Raw genomic sequence first — 16,976 nt, 5'->3', positions numbered from 1 at the left:
TTAGTGGCTTTTTGTTTCTTTGGCTTTTGGTTCTGGGGACTGAAGCCAGTTGGTGTGTCACACATACTAAGCACAAGCTTTAGCACTGAGCTATATCCGGCCAGATTTTAACTAATTAAGCATCTACTGATGATAAGCTCAGAAGATGTGGGGTTGAGTAAAGTAAGCATGGTCTGGGCTCTCACAGAGCTTATATTTCTGGAAAGGCTAAAGATTAAACTATCTGTAAGTGTTAGGAAAGTGCAGAACAGAGAAAGAAAGGGCAACATCATAAAATAATTTAAATCAGAAGTTAGGAAAAGTTCTCTTGGTAAGAAAGTGCCATTTGGGCCCAGTGCTGAAAGGTGAGGCGGGAGAAGCTTACAGAAGTGATCAAAACCACTTACCCAGACAGAGAAGGACGTTTGAACAAAGATGCCCAGGCAGGAGGAGTGCAAGACAAGTCTGTCTAGGACACAGTGAACAGCAGAGATGCTGACAGAGAGTCCTGGAGAAGGGGGCGGGGCTACGTGGGGGAGGGGTGTGGCAGTTGCTCTGCTGCAAAAGGTGAGCCAGCAGTGATTGAAAAGCTTTGAGTTTTGCGCTTACATTCATTCATATTTTTAAATAACATTTTTAAAGATTTATTTTATTCTTATGTCTATGTGTGTGTATATTTCTGCGTGTTTATGAGCATTGAGTGTTGGAGCTCACAGAGGCCAGAAGAACCCATCCGATTCTGATACCCTGGAGCTGGGAGCTGTTTTCAGGAGTATAAGCACCCTACCCACTGTACCATCTCTTTAGCCTCAGACTGAGTCAGACTCTAACTTTATCTATTATCGTTCTGTCAAAGTGAGCAAACCATTTTATCTCCTCAAGCCGAAGTTCCCTTATGTGTAAAATAAGTTAATAATTTCAGAGTTGTGAGGCTTAAAGTGAGCATCTCTGAAAGTGCTTTTGTGTAAAATTAAAACACAATGCCTTGATACTGTATTTTAAATGTTCTCTGGTTTCTGTGTAAAGGGCTCAAGAGGGAAGGCTTGGATGGGACATTGTCACAACGATGACAGAAGGAAGATGGGAGCAGTGACAGAGGAGGAATGAAGAGGGAGTTGTTGTAAATAGGACAGAGAAGATGTGGGAAAAGAGCCCAGGGTGATTAGCTCTTAGCTCTCAGGTGTGCACGAACTCTCATGCCACTGAGAGTTACTAAGTAAAGTGCTGGATGAAGGAACACTGGGGAGAACACAAACGGAGGGGTCAATATCCCAAATTTTGGACATGCTAAATTACAGATGCTTTCTGAAATGACCAAACAGGCCTTTTGTATCCATGGTATTGGATGCATCAGAGCAAGTCTCAAAGTCTGAGCTGAAGACAGCAATGGAGACATAGATACTGTTTCAAAGGATGGAAAGAGATTACTTCACGTGGAGAGTTCAAATTGAGGACAGGGATTACAGCTGTGCTCTAAGGAACTCAGAGGTCAAGTAGAGAAATGGGGGACTAGGGAGGTGAAGATGGAGCCTGCATAGAATTAGGGGCTGACCCAGGAGTGAGTGGTGTCATAGAACAGCAAGACCTAGGGAGTGCTCCACTATGTGAAATGCTTCAGGAGTTTTCAAGGGGCAGCAGAAGGCATCTTGGGAGTAGGGAAGCAGAGAGCAAACGTGACATTAGTCCCTTGGAGACAGGAGAGGCTGACCTTTGTCCTCTTTACTGCCCACGCTCCCAGAGTGCCTATCAGTGATTTATTGGACTCATACAAGTTTCACATTTCTGTGGAGGGATCAGCTCTTCTTTGAAAGGCTGAAGAGAGACAGCCAAGAGGCTCTCAGGGACAAGGAAAGTTATCAGGCATTCCCAGCTGCTTCCAAGTCCCTCCCCCAGTGGCTTCTCTCATCCTGAGGGAGTCAGTGTGACTTGAGGTTGTGTGAGGGAGCAGGTGGGCACAGCCCACACACACTGGCAGTGAGCTACCTGGGAATGGAATGTCAGCCTGGGAACCCCTACTGCTTCTACAGATGTAAGATTGGGGTGGGGGTAGGGGGCAGGGCTATCACAGAGCCAGCAGAAGCCTTCCTGCTCCCAAGCTTTCTGCCATCCCATCATCTCTCTTAAATTCTCTTTTAATCTCTGAAAAACCATTGGGTAGCTGGAAATATAGGGACAAGATTGTAGTTCAGGATAACTATTAATAAAAGGTTCTAGCAGATGGTAAAGTCATGGAGACTTTATGTGTGTGATCTCTCTTGATCCTCAAAGGAAGGCTTTGATGTAGGAATCATTGTTCCATTGTACAGACTAATAAACAGAGGTTGAAAGATTTAAGCAACTTTCCTTAAGTCACATGGAGATAAAATAGTTTGTTTCACACAGGGTCTAAACGGTTCACTACTGTTGTCCAGAGAAAACTATTGCAGAATGGCCCATCCATGTATAATTAGAAATGGAATTTATAAATAGTAGGGAAGCTACTATTCATATTATGCATTATGCTCAAAATGTTCTGTTAAGTGAAAAAAAGCAGATGTGAAATTAAAACATAAAATAAACTCACGGGAAAACAGCAGAAGAAACAGGGAACAACCATGTGCAATGTACACATATCTGAAAACGTTGTGCTGTAACTAGACATACAGGTGTGTGTGTGAGTGTGTGTGTGTAAGTGTGTATGTGTGTGTGTGTGTGTGTGTGTGTGTGTGAGTGAGCATGTGTGTGTGAGTGAGTGTGCATGTGTGTGTATGTGTGAGTGTGCATGTGTGTGTGTGTGTGTGTGTGTGTGTGCGCGTGTGTGTGTGTATGTTTGAGTGTGTGTGGTTCTATGACAGATGAGTGGAGAAAGGTCAACAGGCTGAAGATTTTTGTCCCTGGTTATGAAGAAGTAGGTACCAGGCAGGTTTGTATTAGCAATATGTCAGAAGGTTAAAAAACACTGATCTTTCATTGTCTTCTATTTTTGCAAAAAAAAAAATAATAATAATAATGATAACGCTAAAGGAATGTTGTATTGTGTTTAAAGCCCCTGGATCCCAGAAAGTCTTTAAGCACAGTGCTCTCATGCATTGTGTACTTTGCCTCTTCTTTAGGCCAACTTCCTTCACAATTTTCTACCATGCAGAAAAGTTACGTAAGGTTTTGCTGACTGGAGAAGGTACGATTTCATTCTGAACACATATTTCTTACTGTCGTTTGTGTTGGTTGAAGAATGTGATGTAAAACTTTCTGAAAGGAATCAAGAACACTTATGGAATACTTGTTTCATGCCACACCCATAGAAAGATGATCCAAACCGTCTTAATCATTATTATTTTTATTTTTTGAGATTATAATAATATCACTTCTCCTTTCCTTTTCCTCCTTTCAAATCCTCTCACACACCTCTCCTTGCTCTCTTTCAATTCATGGCCTCGTGTTTTATTAATTGCTGTTACATGCATGTACACACACACACACACCTATTCCTAACTATAACCTGCTTGGACTGTATAATGTTATTTGTATGTGTATTTTCAAAGCTGACTGTTTAATATTGGGTAACAATACTATTTCTCTCCCACTCTCAGCATTCCTCTTCTGCTTGTGGTCTTTATGTAGGTTTGCTGACATGTGGTCTGTTCCTACTTTGACACGTCTCCTGGTGTCATCCTTATTTAACTCAGTTTTAGGCTGTCATGTTGGTGAGACTATGGGTATGGCTTCTGGTTTTACTGGAAGTCACCATTTCATAGCAAGCTCCCTGATCCTCTGGCTCTTACAATCTTCCTGCCTCCTCCTGCTCAATGTTCCTTGAGCCTTAGGTACAGGAGTTGTTTTGTAGATCTCTCCTTTGGGACTGGGCTCTAGACTCTGAATTTTGGTAGGTTGTAGTTGTAATGATCTCCTTCTGTTGCAAGGAGATGTTTCCTTGATTCAGGGTGAGGACTACACTTATCATTCAGAGGGAGAGTCCATGACCATCATAGTGGGGAGAGTGGCAGCAGGCAAGCAAGGCTGGCCCTGCAGCAGGAGCTAGGGGCTTACATTTGATCCATAAGCATAAGGCAAGAGAGCCCACATTATTCTTTGCCTCACCAGCGAGTTTCTAAATATTTTCTGATAGAAACTGATCATGGTGTCTTGCCCAAAGATGATTAGGCCAGAAACTGGTCCAACCAAAGACACTATGTGGAGGCTGGAGAGGAAGGGGTGACACCCTGTGACAGAGTCAGTTATGAAACAAATGGATTTAGCAAGTATCTACAGAACATTGTATCCTAAAACAAAAGGATATACCTTCTTCTTAGCACCTCACAGGACCTTCTCCAAAACTGACCATATAATTGGTCACAAAACAGGCCTCAACAGATACAAAAATATTGAAATTGTCCCATGCATCCTATCAGATCACCACAGACTAAGGCTGATCTTCAATAACAGCATAAATAATAGAAAGCCAACATACATGTGGAAGCTGAACAATACTCTACTCAATGATAACTTGGTCAAGAAAGAAATAAAGAAAGAAATTAAAGAACTTTTAGAGTTTAATAAAAATGAAGCCACAACACATCCAAACTTATGGGACACAATGAAAATAGTCCTAAGAGGAAAACTCATAGCTATGGGTGCCTCCAAAAAGAAACTGGAGATATCATACACTAGAAGGTTGACAGCACACCAAAAAGCTCTAAAACAAAAGGAAGCAAATTCACCCAAGAGAAGTAGACAGCAGGAAATCAAACTCAGGGCTGAAACCAACCAAGCAGAAACAAAAAGAACTATACAAAGAATCAACCAAACCAGGAGGTGGTTCTTTGAGAAAATCAACAAGATAGATTAAACCTTTAGCCAGACTAACTAGAGGGCACAGAGACAGTAGCCTAATTAAGAAAATCAGAAATGAAAAGGGAGACATAACAACAGAATCTGAGGAAATCCAAAACAATATCAGATCCTACTAAAAAACCCTATACTCAACAAAACTTGAAAAGCTGGATGAAACGGACAATTTTCTAGACAGATACCAGGTACCAAAGTTAATTCAGATTAATGATCTAAACATTCCCATATCTCCTAAAGAAATAGAAACAGTCAGTAATAGTCTCCCAGCCAAAAAAAGGCCAGGACCAGATGGGTTTAGTGCAGAGTTCTATCAGACCTTCAAAGAGGACCTAAGTCTGATTCTTCTCAAACTATTTCACAAAATAGAAACAGACAGTACTCTACTGAAATTGTTCTATGAAGCCACAATTACTCTGATACCTAAACCACACAAAGACACAACAAAGAAAGAGAACTGCAGACCAATAACCTTTATGAATATCGATGCAAAAATACTCAATAAAATTCTCGCAAACCAAATCCAAGAACACGTCAAAATGATCATCCATCATGATCGAGTAGGCTTCATCCCAGGGATGCAGATATGGTTCAATATATGGAAATCCATCAACATAATCCACTATATCAACAAACTCAAAGACAAAAACCACATGAACATCTCATTAGATACTGAGAAAGCATTTGAAATAAATCCAACACCAATTTATGATAAAAGTCTTGGACAGACCATGAATTCAAGACCCATACCTAATCATAATAAAAGCAATATACTGCAAACCAGTAGCCAACATTAAACTCAATGGAAAGAAACATGAAGCAATCCCACTAAAATCAGGGACTAGACAAGGCTGCCCACTTTCTCCCTACCTATTCAACATTGTACTTGAAGTCCTAGCCAGAGCAACTAGATAACAACAGGAGATCAAAGGGATACAATTTGGAAAGGAAGAAGTCAAAATATCACTATTTGCAGATGATATGATAGTATATATAAGTGACCCTAAAAATTCCACCAGGGAACTCCTAAACCTGATAAAGAACTTCAGTGAAGTAGCTGGATATAAAATTAACTCAAACAAATCAGTGGCCTTTCTCTACACAAAGGATAAACAGGCAGAGAAAGAAATTAGGGAAACAACACCCTTCACAATGGTCACAAATAATATAAAATACCTAGGTGTGACTCTAACTAAGGAAGTGAAAGATCTGTATGATAAGAACTTCAAGTCTCTGAAGAAAGAAATCGAAAGAGATCTCAGAAGATGAAAAGATCTCCCATGCTCATGGGTTGGCAGGATTAGTATAGTAAAAATGTCTTCCTTGAAGGAAGCAATCTACAGATTCAATGCAATCTCCACCAAAATTCCAACTCAATTCTTCACTGAGTTAGAAAGGGCAATTTGCAAATTCATCTGGAATAACAAAAAACCTAGGATAGCAAAAACTATTCTCAGCACTAAAAGAACCTATTTCGGAATCACTATCCCTGATGTCAAGCTGTACTACAGAGCAATTGTGATAAAAACTGCATGGCACTGGTACAGCGACAGACAGGTAGATCAATGGAGTAGAATTGAAGACCCAGAAATGAAGCCACACACCTATGCTCACTTGATCTTTGACAAAGGAGCTAAAACCATCCAGTGGAAAAAAAGACAGTATTTTTCAACAAATGTTGCTGACTCAACTGGTGGTTATCATGCAAATTGATCCATTCTTATCTCCTTGTACAAAACTCAAGTCTAAGTGGATCAAGGAACTCCACATAAAGCTAGAGGCACCGAAACTTATAGAGAAGAATGTGGGGAAGATCCTCAAAGATATGGGCACAGGGGAAAAATTCCTGAATCGAACAGCATTGGCTTGTGCTGTAAGATCGAGAATTGACAAATGGGACCTCATAAAATTGAAAAGCTTCTGTAAGGCAAAGGACACTGTCAATAAGACAAAAAGGCAACCAACAGATTAGGAAAAGATCTTTACCAATCCTAAATCTGATAGGGGGCTAATGTCCAATATATATAACGAACTCAAGAAGTTGGACTCCAGAAAACCAAATAACCCTATTAAAAATGGGGTACAGAGCTAAACAAAGAATTCTCACCTGAGGAATACTGAATGGCTGACAAGCAACTAAAAAATGTTCAACATCCTTAATCATCAGGGAAATGCAAATCAAAACAACCCTGAGATTCTACCTCACACAAGTCAGAATGGCTAAGATCAAAAATTCAGGTGACTGCAGATGCTGGTGAGGATGTGGAGAAAGAAAAACACTTCTCCATTGCTGGTGGGATTGCAAGCTGGTACAACCACTCTGGAAATCAGTTTGGCAGTTCCTCAAAAAATTGGACATAGTACTACTGGAGAATCCAGCAATACCTCTCCTGGCAATATACCCAGAAGATGCTCAACTTGTGATAAAGACACATGCTCCACTATGTTCATAGCAGCCTTATTTATAATAACCAGAAGCTGAAAAGAACCCAGATGTCCCCCAACAGAGGAATGGATACAGAAAATGTGGTACATTTACACAATGGAGTACTACTTAGTTATTAAGAACAATGAATTTATGAAATTCTTAGGCAAATGGATGGATCTGGAGGATATCAGCCTGAGTGAGGTAACCCAATTACAAAAGAACTCTCATGATATGCACTCACTGGTAAGTGGATATTAGCCCAGAAACTTAGAATACCCAAGATACAATTTGCAAAACACATGAAACTCAAGAAGAAGGAAGACCAAAGTGTGGATACTTGGATCCTTCTTAGAAGGGGGAACAAAATACACTTGGAGGGAGTTACAAAGACAAAGTTCGCAGCAGAGCCTGAAGGAATGACCATCCAGAGGCTGCCCCACCCGGAGATCCATACCATAAACAACCACCAAACCCAGATACTATTACAGATGCCAACAAGATTTTGCTGACAGGAGCCTGATATAGCTGTTTCCTGTTAGGCTCTGCCACTGCCTGGCAAATACCAAAGTGGGTGTTCACAGTCATCCATTGGACAGGGAACAGTGTTCCCAATGAAGGAGCTAGTGAAAGTACCCAAGGAGCTAAAGGGGCTGCAGCCCTATAGAAGGAACAACAATATAAACTTGCCAGTACCTCCAGAGCTCCCTGGGACTAAACCACCAATCAAAGAAAATACATGGTGGGAGTTGTGTCTCTAGCTGCATATGAGGCAGAGGATGGCCTAGTCGACCATCAATGGGAGGAGAGGCCCTTGGTCTTGAGAAGATTCTATGCCCCAGTATAGGGGAATGCCAAGGCCAGGAAGCAGGAGTGGGTGGGTTGGAGAGTAGACTTAGTGGGGAGGGGATAGGGGATTTTCAAGGAGGAAACTAGGAAAAGGGAAAACATTTGAAATGTAAATAAATAAAATGTCTAATAAAAAATTAAAAAAGAAAAAGAATAGCACATAGTCTTTGAGGATGTTAGAAATGTGAGTGTGGCCACAGCGTGAACAAAGACCTTGTGTGATGACCATTCTTGGCCCTTGACATGTCTGGGAAGAGGGCAACTCAGGTGAGGAATTGTCTCCATCAGATTGGCCTATGGGCATCCCTGTAGATTATTTTCGTGATTGATGATGGATGTGGGATGCCTTAGCCCTCTGGCTGTGGTGCTGTCCTTAGTCAAGTGGACGTGGGCTGTATAAGAAAGGTAATTAAAGGTGATCCTGGGCACATCAGTGAGCAGTGTTCCTTTGTGATCTCTGCTTCAGCTCCTGCTTCCAGCTTCCTCCCTGTCTGCCCTCAGTAATGGACTGTTGCCCATAAGTGCAAGATGCAATAAAACCCTTCCTCCTTGGGTTGCTTTTGGTGATAGTGTTTATTGCAGCAGCAGAAACCAAGCAAGAGCAGTAAGAGCAATGGGTTGTAATAGTCCAAAAGCCCACATATCAGAGTTTTGGTTTTTAGTTTGATGTTATTGGAAAGCAATAGAACATTTAAGAATCTCCAAATCATAAGATAAGGCATGTTCCACCTCAAACTCCATATCACAGTGAGGCCCTGGCGAAGGCTGGTTAGTCATGGCCAGAGCCTGCAGCACTGAGGGTATACCAATGATTCACCTTTCCTCCTTTTAAGGCAATTCCTCTAATACATGCTACAGTAATGGAAAGTCATCTGGCACAGGACCAAGAAAAAGGTGAGCGTATGGATGGAGAAGCAGTCCCATGAGATTGGCCTGGAGTGGTCAGAAGTAGCCATAGCCCCAGGACCTAGTAAAGGCTCATTCTGAGAGCTATGGCGAGCTGGCTAATAAAGGCTATGTCCGTTTTCTCAGAGTCCCTGGGTTAAAGTCATCTTCCTCCTTCTTCTTCCCAAGAGCTGGGATTACAGGCAAACGCCACTGTGCCAGTCCTCCACTAATGACTTTAACTGGAGGTTGCCATGAACAGATTTTATTTTAGGAAGTCTGGATTGTTATTGAAGTTTAGAGAAGACTAGTAGCCTGAAGACAAGTCAGGGGTCAGCTTCCGTCATCCGTGCAGCAGTTCCTGGTGACCTGACCTGCAGTGATGTTATCATGAAGACAGAGGGACAGAGTAGTAAGATGCACAGGAGGCACAATGCTTGGCTGAATGAAGGGAAGGACGCCTGCTTCTGACCTGAACAGAGATACTCCCTTGTGGAGAATTTTGGGGGTGTGAGGTGTGTGTCCATACACCTAAAATCTCATACATATGCAAACAGCCCCTACCCTGTGTTTACCTGTTTGCACATGGTACAAATGACAAGTTCATTTGCATTTACTTGTTTCATGGAGAGGTCCTTGGGCTGAATGTTTTCAGAGTCCAGAAAAGGACCACAGAGGTTTCCTAGAATTATTCAGTTATTGGCTCTTTTCACCTTGATGATAATTTGAGTCCAATTCTCAGACATTTAGGATATAAAATTTTCTTCCATAAAATTTCCATTCCCTTCGGATCCCATTTTCCATTTTCCACCTCTTGTTTACAGTATGAGGATCTGACAGCTGCAGGTCTCTTAATAGCCTGACATACTGAACTGAAATGGCTTTTATTTACTACTGTTTATACAGAGCACTGGTAACATGTGTATTCACACAGACACACACAGAGACAAAGATACAGAAACACACACACAGACACATACAAAGACACACACACATGGAGACACAGACACACAGAAACACACAGAGACACAAGACATGGAGACACACACAGACACATACAGACACAAACACACAGAGACACAAATACACACACACACACACACACACACACACAGAGAGAGAGAGAGAGAGAGAGAGAGAGAGAGAGAGAGAGAGAGAGAGAGACATACGCTCTAGTTTTGTAAAAGTAAAGTTAAAAATGGTGGTAGCTGTACCCCTAGCTAGTATGGTGGCTGAGGCAGGAGAATTGAAGTGCCCTCCTGTGGCTGTAATTGTTGCCCCAGCCTGACAGAATCACCTGCACAAGTTCTTAACTTGCATTCTCAGCCTTCCCTGGTACATTGCCTAGACCAGGCCCTGGGTTCAATTTGCAGCACAGCAAATAGTTAGAAATGAGAACACTGAGTAAAGCCCTTGGGAGTGGGGCACTAATCCCTGGCTCCACATTTAGAGATGGTTCCAATGTCTCCTGCTGCAGTCCCTGAGCCAACAGCTTTCCCTGCAGCCCCAGAATGTAGATTGAGTCTGGATTTTTACAATTACTATTGCCAAGAGTATCTATAAAGCAAAACAAAGCAGAACAAAACAGCAACAACAAACACATCAGAAAATCAGATTCTCACACATTTGAGTTTACAAACCCAAACCCCTGTGTGTTCTAGAAACCCCCTCGTTGGAATAAAAGGCATTGGTGAATCAGGAAACATAGCTCTCTTTCAAGTGAATCCCTCAGCTACTAGCATTGATAACCACATTCAAGGCCAAAACAATAAAATGGAATCGTTCTTCAATTCAAGGACAAGCACAGTGTCAGGCTTAGTGGTAGTTAGAAGATGGATCTCTACCAAAATAGTGTCTTATCTGTTATATATGTTTTCAGCTAATGGACAGTTGTGAACTATGGCCTAAAGAGTTTCATGTCCCTGGAATTAAAAGAAAACCAAACTTGTTTTAGAGTTGTTGTTTTTTGTTTTTTGTTTTTTTTGATTATTATTTCTCAAGAGACTCCAGTTCCTGCGTCATACACTATGAGTACTGAAGGAGGTAGGCTGTGAATGACAAAATCCAGGTGAAAGTGCCATTTACATGACCCCCAGGAGCTAGTGGAAGGAATCCGTATGCCAAATCCATTTTTTGAAGCCTGATGTCTTTCTAGTCACAGATTGGCAGACTGGTGCATGGTCCTGTTCGTGTTTCCCAAGAGTCTTGCTTGCCGTCACATGAACAAGGTACTTTTCTACAAGAGTAGCCAGTGCTCTTAATCACTGAGATGTTTCTCTAGCCCCTGTATTTGATTTTACTTTTAGGGGTTGGAGGATGCTAGAGTTTGAGCCTAGAGCCTCACACGCGCTAAACATGTTCTCTGCCACTAAGCTACACTCCCAACCTCTTAGCAATTCTTAAAGTGTCATCTAGGGACCAGTAGCCTGTGCATCCCTGGGACACTGGCAAACAATGAACATTCTTGGACTGTCTCCATACTGACTGAGTCAGTCTGTGGAGGTGAGGTCTAGCAGGCTGTGTTTGAACAGCAGCTCAAGCCATTCTGACACATATTAATGTTTAAGGAGCACTCATTCAAATGAAGGGTAGTACATAACCTTGAGTGTAAATAATATTGGACTCCTTGTTATGTTATTCTGTTTCTGGAACAGTCAACTAACTGAACTTTTATCTTTGAAAACAAACCCAAGGACATTAGTGATAAGATGAGATTTGAAATGAGCTGAGCCAGCTAGGCATGTCAAAAGGTTGTCACATTAACAACAACTACAACTACAACAACAAAAAAGCAGGCTTTAAAATATAGTCCCAGGGTTGGGCAAAGAGATTTCTGGGAAATGTAGTCTATTTATTATAGGAATCTCTTGCCAACAAGAGGAGATTGGAGTTCTGGAAACTGTCTCCCTGGAGAGAGATGAAGCTTTCCAGGGCACCCCAAACTTGGCTGCAGACAAGCCACTTCTCCTGTTGCTGGCAACAGGTCTCGGGTGGGAGACCATTGCGTTTCATCTTTGCATGTTTGTTCTGCTTGTTGAACATGGACTTTCAGAGTGTCTTGTTCTGTAATTCAAACCTGAGTTTATAATTAGGTCTGAAAAGGGTTAGTTCCCAGGCAATTCCTTATGAAACTGGTAAGGCAGCTGCCTTTGCTTTGGCTTGTTTTGATGTAATTTATTGGAGAGAGCTGCAGCATTGCTGTTTTAAGTTATACTGGGCAGGCCTCTCTGCTTTGTAACTGGGAGGGGACGAGGGCTGAATTCTGCTCTTGGGAACTTTGGATGGATGAGCGGAAGATGCTGGCACAATCTTGTCTTTCGTTGTTGGAAAGTAAACTCTGAATTAGTCAATGTGTTTAAGCCCACCTGGCTCAAGTTCAGCTGTCTGGCCTGAGGAAAAGGTTTAACCAGCTAAATTACAGAGGCCAGAAGGTCTGCCTAGCAGGACTCAACAGAAAACAATCACTGGTGTGCTAACTCAAAGTTTCCTTTTTCAGATTTCACCGAGACCGGAAACATTCTAGTTAATACACACACATAAAAGTCTCGATAGAGATCTCTCCCCCTCCTTTAGCATCTGAGTGTGTGACACCTGAGCCATAGGTTGTTTGTGGGACTATCGATGCATAGCCCCTGGAACTTTACTCAGTTTGGATTGTTTATACGTTCACTTCTGGTTTTCTTTGGAGAAAAGACTCTGCTGCTCTATAAAGTGTGGGGACTGCTGGCTTAGACAGAGGTGTACAGCCTCATCTGTACTGTGTAAGTCAAGTTACTGATCCTATGAGTCCACAAGACAAACCTCAATCTACGGAGGCACTGAGGCCCAGGATTCTACTTGGTTTTGTGTAAGGGCTCAGACTTCAAATGCTCCCCTAAGCCCATGGTAACCATTACTCTAACTCTCCCTCAGCTTCTGTCCCCTTAAAAGCTTCCCATGACTCTCCTTGTTTCCAAATGCCTGGCACTTAGTCAGATTGCCAAGCATCTGCCTAAAAGACAGAAGATCAGTGGCATTCTCGCCTGCCATTTTGTCCCCAGCTGTGAGGTCTTGTGATCATTGTGTCCAAGGTATGATCTTCTTAGCAGCCTTGTCCAGGATAGAGTCATCTCTGCTGACTTCCTGGCTCTGAAGGCAGAGAAAGAGCTATAAACAGTATTTTCTATTCATTTGTTATGCAGCTCTCTCTCTCTTTCCCTCTCCCCCTCCCTCTCCCTCTCCCCCCACCCCCACACATGTAAAGATCTAACACAAGGCCTTACACACAGGCAAATGTCCTATCGTTGAGCTACACTCCGGCCTCTAGGTTTTTTTTTTCCTTGTGGTTGAATCCTGTTACCTATTTGTTCTTTTAAATTGACACCTTTTTTTATTACTTTGATTCTTTAACAGGGCCTTCAGAAGAAAGAGAGGGCACACATGTGTGCTGAAGGTTGTTTATACTGGCATTTAAAAAAGAATCTTATTATGAAGTCATTATGTATTTATCAGAAGTTGCAAAAGTAGTAGAGAGAATTTTTTGGGAGTGTTAGGGAAATCACCTAACTTTATTGTATTCGGCATAGTATCAAAGTTAGGAAACTGGCACTGATGTGGTTCACAGAGCACTGCAGACTTCAGCAGGCTTTCAGGTGGGTGGGTAAAGTTCCATGCTGTCTGAGCACGTATGGATTATTAGAGCCATCAGTCAGGATGTAGGGCTACTCTATCACAAAAGCCCTTTCACATTCGTGCCCCTGCCTCCCCTCACCCCAAACCTCTAAAACTCTCTAATCTGTTGACTCTATAATTTTGTCATTTTGATACCTTTGCAAATGGAATCACATGATATGTAAATATTTGACAAGGTCTTTGGTTTTTCCTTTGGGTTCTACCTGTGTTGTTTTCTGTATAGGTAGTTTGTTATTCTTGCTGGCTGAGTGGTATTCCATAGTCTTTATTACTGCTTAATGGCTAAGGAGGACCCTTTGAATGGTTTCCAATTTGAAGGAGTTACAGGTATTTACTTTGAATTTGCTTAGAATTTCTAACAGATAAAAACTTAAACATAAAATACAAAAATTCTGTAAATGTTGAGAATAACATCAATGTGTGTGTATATGTGTGTATGCATATATGTACATGTGTGTATATATTTATGTGTATGTATGTGTGTATGTATGCATGGGCATATGTGTGTGCATGTGTGTATGTGTGTGTATGTGTACATATGCACACGCATGTGCATGCGAGAGACCCAGAGCACAAGTTGGGTCAATCTAGGATTTCATGCATGTTAGACATTCACTGTCTCAGACACTGTCTGTTTTCTTTGAAAGAGAGGGAAAACTTGGCTTCATCATTACTGGTCACCTGTAAAGTCTTGCTTGCAGCCACCTTTGCTTACCTTTAAATATGAGCCATGAGCGGAAATCAGAACATATCTATGTAGGGGTAAGGCAGCAGGTCTGGTCTTGGTTCAGCTAATTACTTAGAGATTTCATAGCCTTGGTAAGAGTAAGCTTTGTTGTGTGGTAAGACATTCATTAAAGTCTCTAAAGCTATTCTGTACAACTGTGTGGCCTGCTACAATAGAGTTATAGGTGATTTGTCTAACACATGATTTATTGTTTGAGATTTATTTAATGTCTTTTATAAAGCCATGCCTAATCCCACAAAGAACTTGATGGTATTATAGAACTGAGTTTTGGGCATAAATAACTCTCTTAACAAGAGTTTCAAAAATCATGAAGGTTTTTGTTTTGCTTCAAATTTTACTCTTGACAAGGTCTTACTATGTAGTCTTGTCCGGCCTGGAATGCATTGCATAGACCAGGCTGGCCTCGAATTCATAGAGAATAAATAACTTGCCCTGCCTCTCAAGTGTTAAAATTAAAGGTGTTTGCCACTTGGCCTAACTCACAAAGTTGTTTGAAAAGACATATTTATTCATTTGCTTAATCAACAGACATTCACTGAACATAGGTGCCAGACATGATTGATTTAGGTACTGAGTATATAAAGACCCCTTCTCTCTGGATATTGATCTGAATAAGGTTACTATAGAAACTTGCAATCAGATTTTATGTGAACATATATTATACTTGTCTATTTGTGTCAATATGAGGAACAAGGCTGTAGTAACAAGTCTGCCAGGTTTTCTGATAAGCTGCCAGATTGACGTCCGCTAGTTTTGTGTCCCACCAGCTGTGGTAAGTTTTACTTTATGGAAATGGGACCCCCAGCTTGGATTCTCCTGCCTCAGCTTCCCAAGTGCTTCCCAAGTGCTTCCCCTCCTCATTGCTCCTCCAGCATTTGGGTTGTAGTACTTTGTGTTATAAGTGTGCTGGGAAGTGGATGGTGGTTTCCTGATGTTTTAGTTTGTGGTTCTCTGAAGATGTATGTTGAGTCAGTCAGTCAGTCTGTCTGTCTGCCTACCTGTCTAATCTATCTGTCTGTCCATCTGTCTGTCATATATTTTGAAACAGGGTCTCAATTATTCCAGGCTGGCCTCCAACTTGCTATGTAGGCAATGATGACCTTGAATTTTTATTCTTCCTGCCTCCATTTCCTGAGTACTAGGACTGTAGGTGAGTATCACCAAGCCATTTTGTGCAGCTCAGAGATCCAACACAGAGCTTCATGCACACTAGGCAAGCACTCAACCAAGCTTCCTTGGTCTCTCTTCTTACCTATTTCCTTGGTGAAGTGAAATCTCAGTTCTTTGTCCACTGACGAGCAGGGTTATCTGTTACATTATATTGAGTTTTAGAATTCCTTGCATATTTTGGATACAGGTTCTTTATCAGACATGCCTATTGCAATGATGTTTTTCCTTTTCTATTATTTCTCTTGGATATACCATCACACCAGAAAAGCAAGATATGGATCTAAAGTCACTTCTCATGATGATGATGGAGGACTCTAAGAAAGAAAGAAATAACTCCCTTAAAGAAATACAGGAGAACACAGGTAAATAGCTAGAAGCCCTTAAAGAGGAAATACAAAAATCCTTTAAAGAGTTACAGGAAAACACTACAAAACATCCAAGAATTGAATTGAGCAAAAACATCCAAGATCTAAAAATGGAAGTAGAAACAATAAAGGAAACCCAAAGGGAGACAACTCTGGAGATAGAAACCCTAGGAAAGAAATCAGGAACCTTAGATGCGGGCCAACAGAATACAAGAGATGGAAGAGAGAATCTCAGGTGCAGAAGATTCCATAGAGAACATGGACACAACAGTCAAAGAAAATGCAAAATGCAAAAAGATCCTAACTCAAAACATCCAGGAAATCCAGGACACAATGAGAAGACCAAACCTACGGATAATAGGTATAGATGAGAATGAAGATTTTCAACTTAAAGGGCCAGTAAATATCTTCAACAAAATTGTAGATGGAAACTTTCCTAACCTAAAGAAAGAGATGCCCATGAACATACAAGAAGCCTACAGAACTCCAAATAGCCTGGACCAAAAAAGAAATTCCTCCTGAAACATAATAATCAGAACAACAAATGCACTAAATAAAGATAGAATATTAAAAGCAGTAAGGGAAAAAGGTCAAGTAACATATAAAGGCAGGCCTATTAGAATTACACCAGACTTCTCACCAGAGACTATGAAAGCCAAAAGATCCTGGACAATGTTACACAGACCCTAAGAGAACACAAATGCCAGCCCAGGCTACTATATCTAGCAAAACTCTCAATTACCATAGATGGAGAAACCAAAATATTCCATGACAAAATCAAAATGACACAATATCTTTCCATGAATCCAGCCCATTAAAGGACAATAAAGGGAAACTCCAACACAAGGAGGGAAATAATGCCCTAGAAAAAGCAAGAAAGTAATTCTTCAACAAACCTAAAAGAAGATAGCCACAAAATCAGAATCCCAACTCTAACAACAAAAATAACAGAAAGCAACAATTACTTTTCCTTAATATCTCTTAATCAATGGATTCAATTCTCCAATAAAAAGATATAGATCTAAACAGTCCCATATCCCCTAAAGAAATAGACACAGTC

The 16,976-nt window shown here is 41.2% G+C and overlaps 2 long non-coding RNA genes across 2 annotated transcripts in view; one reads left to right on the top strand and one right to left on the bottom strand.

The window, feature by feature from the left end:
* The window catches only part of Gm33497, a 69,433-nt gene that overhangs the window by 2,294 nt on the left and 50,163 nt on the right, over positions 1-16,976 (bottom strand). The window lies entirely within an intron of this gene.
* Positions 1-16,976, top strand: part of Gm52178 — a 90,337-nt gene that overhangs the window by 28,025 nt on the left and 45,336 nt on the right. The window lies entirely within an intron of this gene.

Source organism: Mus musculus, chromosome 15 (assembly GCF_000001635.26).
Source record: "Mus musculus strain C57BL/6J chromosome 15, GRCm38.p6 C57BL/6J".
Taxonomy (NCBI): Eukaryota; Metazoa; Chordata; class Mammalia; order Rodentia; family Muridae; genus Mus; species Mus musculus.
The sequence above is the reverse complement of the archived record's forward strand: the minus strand, read 5'-3'. Positions and strand labels throughout refer to the sequence as shown.